This window comes from Magnolia sinica, chromosome 16, assembly GCF_029962835.1.
Source record: "Magnolia sinica isolate HGM2019 chromosome 16, MsV1, whole genome shotgun sequence".
NCBI classification, from domain to species: domain Eukaryota; kingdom Viridiplantae; phylum Streptophyta; class Magnoliopsida; order Magnoliales; family Magnoliaceae; genus Magnolia; species Magnolia sinica.
Window position 1 is genome coordinate 66,663,455 of NC_080588.1, and position 7,599 is coordinate 66,671,053.

Below are 7,599 nucleotides of genomic sequence, written 5' to 3' on the forward strand. Positions count from 1 at the left end.
GGATCAATTTTAAGGTAATGATGGTGATGTCAGTGGATTAGTTTAAGATCCATGGGTTTGCTATATCCTGGGACAAGTTCATCAGGTTTGTTTGGCTTGTTTGGCATATCCTGGGATTTTACCATCCCATCCCTCCTAATCCCATGGGATCCATCCAGCCAAACACACCCTAAGAGTTAATTTTAGAGGCACATTTGGGTTTTATTTATCTAATTGTATTGCTTATGTTTCTGTGCATAACTATAACCATTATTGTTATATTCCATATGCATATTTTACATTATAAAATAAATTGTTTACATGGTTTGTACACCTTTTACTTTTAAAGGTCAATTGTTGAAATGGATAATAATACCTTGGAAAGTCAGGCATGTTCTCAATCATATCGAATGTTAGAATTTGATACTAAAATAGATGTTCAAGATGCAAGCCAGTGCAATGAAGACGTAAGGCAAGATGTATTATTTAACACAGGTGACATGTAGATGAAGAACCAATACTAGGAATGGAGTTTTCTTCTAAAGAAAGTGCATACAAAACTTATAATAGCTATGCTAAAAGATAAGGTTCAGTGCTCAAAGGGGATGGATACAAAAATTAGATGAAGATGTCATGGTTTTCAGACAATTTTTGTTGTTATAAAGAAGGTCAAAACCGATCTCCTGAGGTCTACCCGTCCGATTACAAGAACGATTTGTAAAGCAAGCATGATGATTAAGCTTCAGAAGAATGGAAAATACAGTGTGAATAAGTTTGTGGCAAAGCATAACCATGAGGTTGTTACACCAACGAATGTGCACATGTTAAGGTCACACAGAAGCTTGACTGATGATCAAAAAGCTGACATAAATATCATAAATAATTTAGGAATAACACCACGAGCAGGTATCGAATATTTTAGTAGAAAAGCTGGAGGTCGAGAGAATATGGGTTTCACGCAAATTGATTACAAGAACTATTTATAGAGAAAGCGAATGAAAGCGATAGAAAAGGGTAATGAAGGAGAAGAGTACTTTTAACAAAAACAAATTGATTATTCATCTTTCTTTTATGCTATACAAGTGGATAAAGATGATCAAATGATGAACATGTTTTGAGCAGATGAAAGGTTAGTAGTGGACTATAGAGTTTTTGGGGATGTCATTTTCGTTGATATTACCTTTAGAATAAATAGCTATGACCTTTTGTTCCATTTATTGGGGTCAATCATCATAAGCAGACTATAATATTTGGTGCGGCCTTACTATATGATGAAACAATTGAATCTTTCAAGTGGTTATTTCAAACATTTTTAAGTACGATGTTAGGAAAACAACCAATGACAATAGTAACAGACCAAGAAATGGGCTATGGTTTATGGAAGAAATACATTTTATTTTGACATGAAAAGCACGCAATGAAGTGAGAGCAAGAATGGCGTATTGAAAAAATATTTGAGCTCCAAATACAATCTTTTACGTTTCTTCACTCATTACGAACGGGTATTGACCGAACGACAATTCAAGGAATGTAAAGCTGATTTCATTATGAGGCAGAATACCTAAGTATTATTTGCTGATGTCATGATGTTAAAGGAAGCAACAAAAGTATACTCTCCAGAAATATTTGAAATATTTCAATATGAGTATAAAAAGTGGCGAAGTCATGTAATGTTTAAATGTAGTGAGTTTGGAACGGTTGTCGAGTTTCAATTGTTTCTAAATGTAAAATAGAAGGACGTACCATTAAATTTGACTCATTATATAGGACAGTGAGGTGTATCTGCAAGAAATTTGAATTTGTGGGGATCTTATATAGTCACGTATTGAAAGTTTTAAATTATTATAATATAGACGTGCTTCATCCTCGTTATATTCTGAAGAGATGGCAAAGAGATGTAAAGGTAGGTTATGCTAAAGATTATACTGAGTTAACAATACATGGTGACCGCATTGTTACTTCAAGTAAACGGTACAATCACTTGTGTCACAAGCTTTTGAAAGTTGCGGCAATTGCCAAAGAACACGAAGAGGTCTTCAAAGTGGTTGATATGCAGATATATATCATGATCAAGTGGTGGAATGTATGAAAAGAATCAAGGAACTTCCATTAATATCTACTGAAGTTGTTGAAGAAAGCAAAGATGATGAACGTACACGCTATTTGCCGACCAAAAGTATAGATACCAAACATGCACACTCTGAGTCGATAAAAAGTTTACATACTGAAGGTGCACCTTCTAATCCGACCGAAAGTGTATATACTAAAAGCACACGCCTTGAGTCAATAGAAATTGAAAACACTGGAAGCGGACACCCTGGGCCAACTGAAAAACAAGTTACTTTTGTTGATCGTATGGGTTCACAAATTGTAAGAGAGATTAAAGTAAAGCCCAAAGTTCGGGGCAACCACCATGCATTTAAAAATCCACTAGATCAAGTAAGGAAGAAAAGATCCTTACCTGAAACAGTTCAATCACAAGCAAGTCAAATGTTTATGGTAATGGGAAACAACCATACACCAAATGTCATTCACCATGCATCATTTCAACCTTCACATTATATGGTGATGGGATACCTTCCTGACCCTAGTGGATCTATCAATGCATCAGTGGCTCAGTGTAGGTACCAACTACCTAATGCTAGCATGTTCCAACATAACCTTTTCAACATCGGATGTCAGGTAAAAGTAAAAGTTAATTTAGTAAACTTGTAATATTTCATATTGCCATCTTAAAAAGAAAAAAGAGAAAAGAAAATAAAAGAAAGGAAGAATTTGTAATATTACATATAACATGTATATAATTTCTTCTTATTGGAGTTTTCATTATTATCTTGTTGATCTTTTAGAGTTCAAATATTACCGGAATGAGTTGTTCTAAGTCTCAACCAAGTATTAACTTCTACCAGCAAATTCCCTCAAGCACCTTGCATGATTCATCCACGGGAAGTGTCTTGCCTAGCTAGGTAAAAAGGATCATTTGTTTTTGGCATATTATTGAATATACTTTTTGAATTTATGAATGGTAAAAAATCGTATTAATTAATATGTGAATTTTCATATGCAGCCATCATTACCACCATATGATAACATTTGATCATTAGGATGTGAAGATTACCACCAACGTTCGAGTAATTAGTATTTCTTTTTCTCAAAGGTAAGCATGCTTTCTAAGTAGTATTCTAAGTTGATAGTACAAATTTTTGTATAACCCAATTTGTCTGATGTAACCCAATTTTTATCTTGGATGCATGTAGAGATGTAACTATTGTGAGGGGCAGGCCAACTCTTTTTGTCTGGCCTTTCTGATTGGCAATAAGATTTCGAAGTGCGGTTAAATTCCCGCAGGGTTTTTTCAATCAGCCATAATGTATAGTTTCCTTTTTGAGTTTTTTTTTTTTAATGATTGGAGTGGACCAGCCCTTTTTGTCAGGCCCGAATGATTGTACAACTATACAAGAAAGGGAGTAGAACAAGCATCTAACAGTTTTTTGTACCCATTGTTTTAAAGGTCACGGTTTCCAAGCTCATCCTTATAATTAAACAACAGGGACTACAAAGTGAAGAAAGATTGGTTTTTTTTTTTTTTTTTTTCAAATTTTGTAAAGTCTTTGTGAAGAAAGATTGATTGAAAAGCATGAAGGGGGTTGCAAGGTTTTCATCTTTGTTCAATAGGCATGGATACGGATATCAAAAAGCATTTAAAATGTAATGTTTTATGTTGTTAATGGGAATATGCTGAAATTGAATTTGCTTGAGAAGACTCAACTTTCCATCTATACTTGCATTTTTTCTTTAACACGTAAATTATTGAAAAAATATACGATGAAACAAAATCAGTGAATGCATTTTTGTTTCCAGTCTATATTAAGATGATTTTCAATAGGCATGGAATGAAAAAGTTTGAAATGTTTCCGGTCAATACAATCATCGAAATGTTTAAAACCTTAGTTATTCCAATGAAAAAGATAGGATCATTGAGAGATTGAGCTCAAAATCATAATTGAGCTTATTTCAGGCTGGACTTGAAAGGAATGTAGTCATGATTTGAGGATTACAATGCTATTGAAGTATAATTCAATTCACTTCTGCATCCAAATGCAGCCTGAAGGAATGCCACATATACCTCCATATGGAAAACCTTAAACTATGTCATTGTTGTACAATTCAATTCACTTTTGCATCTAAATGCAGCCTAAAGCAATTCACACATACCTCCACATGGAAGACCCAAAGGATCCCATGAGCATCCTAATTTCAAAATGCACTTAGATCCCCAGCCGTAGATCCAAAGCAAGGTCAACATCCAAATTTCAAAGTGCCCCCGATCCCCAGCCTTAGATCCAAATCAAGGTTGGATGAAGAATCACGTTCTCTAGTGGGGCAGGCAAGTCCCAAGTCCAAATCACACTACTTGGTTGTGACAACTTATAAAATCTTTCGACAAATGCCACACTTGTGGCCCAAACACCCTCTTACAACTAGAGCATTGGAACATGTAGTTCAAAGCCAAGTGGGTAACATCCATGTGATCCATCATCACCACGAGTCCAATAGAGCCGCCTAATTTAGGCAGGCACCAATCAACCAAAACAGAAAGTGTATTGCATTTGTTATGAAAATATTTGCTAGCAACACTAGACACATGTCACGCCTCAGTTTTCAGAACCTGAGTATAGAACTCATTTCCCAAAAACCCTAGTGTTTAATAAATTAGGTAAATAACAGTATGTTAAAATTAGAGTGCGATAGCATAAACAAGCGTAGATAATATCATTTAATCAGATATTAAGATCCTGGTCCACTTATATGGGGACCTTAAATACAAAATTTATAAGTTTAAGTGTGCTAAGACAAAAAGAAAAGAAAAGAAGGAAATACTGCATCTATTGATTTAGTCCATAATATTCCACCGCCTCCTGATGCGGCTCTTCCTCGTAGTAACCCTCCTCTAATCTTGCTACCATAACATCGGGGCCCGCGCCGTACTCATCCCCGTCTAAACCTGCATTCTTTGTATGATTGAACATTAGATGAATGAGTGGCAAGCTCAATGTGAATTCTCCCCAAGATTACACACCGCTACCTTAGACAAGTATAGTTTAAAACATAACAAGGCATACAAAACAATACAAAATGCAGTCTTATTTAATGCATGAATGTATGAGTGCACATCAACTGGAGATGCTCATCTAGTTGGCTTTTAGGCGAAACCCATGCATGTGACCGGTCACCAGCGAAAGTACATAGTACATGCATAGTACCAAACTCACCAGAAGTGGGTCGATAGTCGATGGTCTGGGAGCTAGCGAAACAATACCACGACTAAGGGCACGTGCTACGACATCCAGAATTATTCACCCGTCATCACCCGTATACTATGAATGCATGATTAGCCCAACCGTTATTACTCCATTTGCAACCAGCTTATTTAAATAACTCAAAGGTCACTACGGGGGATTCATCACCCAGCGTAGGCCGACAGCTCGGGCATAGTATCTCATTCCTACCATCCCCGGCTCATGAGTTTACCACCTTAGGATGCTTAATAGAACCCGTCAACAAGTGACCAATCAATTTCGATATAGGGGGGAAATTTACCACTGCATGGTTGAATGGGAATGAACTGTCAAAGCCACAAGGGCAAATACCAAATCTTGGGTTTAAAGGTAAATCGTTGCGATAAAAGGATGTACGTTATAAATACCAAATTGAGACGGTAGGGCAACATTGAATCAAGACGGTAAATAATTCATCCTAAGGCTATGTAGGCGAGAACATCCCATGGATGGTAAATCCCATAAATAATCCACCACTAAAATAACCTCCAAGTAGAGGATCTATTCATTACCTGTCTTGTTATACCCTAAGTGTGGACTCTCATACATAGGTGGAGATTCCCCTATTTAATGTAGAGATTTTGATTCCATGAGCGTCTTGTAAGCAAATCAATGATATGTGGAGGTGTGTGAATACAACATAGCAGTTATGTGTTGTTAATAGATTTTGAACTATCATCAAGGCATAAACTAATAGTTAAAGTGAAGTTCAAAATGTAGATTTAACGATCATCGCATGTGAACACAGTTTGAGTTGCTAATTAAATTAAAATCTAATTAACATGTATAGTTTAGTATTTAATTCACATAATCATGGTTTGCAAATTCTCAATCATGGGTCAATGTAAGTCAATTAACATGATTTAATACTTTAGGGTAAACAATCCAAGTTCTAAGCTATTAATCGTAATCTAAACGGAAAACCATCCTTGAACTAACTTAGAGATGGAAAGTGATGTAGAGCGGGTCGCGGACAGTTTCATGGCCAAGATGGATCAGAAAAGACCCATTCGACGACAAAAGTGATCCGGACCGTTGGACCTTAGATCAGGCATATCTTGCAATCCGGAATGAGTTATCTGATGTAAAATATATGATTTTGGGGTAGAACGAGCTACTTTAGCCAACCAACCTGGCTATGCTGGGCTACACAACCTGAAATTGTGAAAAAACCCTGAATCGACGGTAGTTTCGCTGTTTTAATTTCGTTTTTACTATAAATAGTAAGTTTTAGCTTGATTATAACTCTTCATCCGTCGGGCTTTAGGAGTTGCGCCCAACGTGAAAAGAGCTTAGAATAATTAGGAGAACGGTTTAGTGAAACCAAATAGGACACTTACTATTTTTGGCCGAAAACCTTTCGCACTAGTAGACATCACGACCATCTATAAATAGTACGTTTACTATTTATAGTAAGTCGCGAATTTTAGGAGTTTTAGTTGTAGTTTGATTCTGATTTCTTTCCCATTGCTTGGTACCCCTATTTAAAGGGTTGTGAACTCGTTTTTATGCATTTATTAATCAATTTTGAATTTATTAGAATTTATTCCTATTTTCTGCTTTCTTTCCTCGTGGATTCGAGAAGTCTCTGTGAGGAGTCCAGAGAAGTTCCGTGGATTAGGAATAGTTATCCTCTTGAGGAAGACGGTGCTCGACCTCACGTCCTCCCCTGCGTCAGAAAGCTTAAGGGGAAATGTCATCACCTTGTTGGCGGAGCTTCCCGATTATAGAGGTAAGTGGCGTAGTGGTATAGGAAACCCAACCTCTTGTTGTCTAGCCATTGGCTTCAAATTTTAATGCTAGGCCTGTGAGCTTTGAGCAAGTCAAGACCAATGATCATACATTTGAATTGTTTTCCAATTCACTTTAAATAAGGGAATCCTACTAACCTTATCTTGAATTCAGAACGTGCAGCTAGCTAAATTAGCTAGACCCCTTGGCCCATATGGATGTGCCTAGTGGATCCCAAGTTTGAATTGAAATGGTAGCCACACATTATTAAAGTTTGGCTGGTATGACTGATTTAAGCTTGGCTATGGGCTTACCTTGCTAGTTATGACCGCAGAAGAGGTGAGCTTATTCGAGCTTGCCCTAGTAGTGGTTATATACAGCCCAACGACCTTATTTAAGTGTCAATCTACACGTGTTGATTCTGTCAGCTAGAATCACTTGGCACAAGGTGAGTCTATCCAAGAACCGAGTCAACCTGTCATGTTTAGGTGGTTACCTGACGGCAATAGGTTCAAACCGTTGTTCGCCATTTGAGTTTAGAGATAAATGT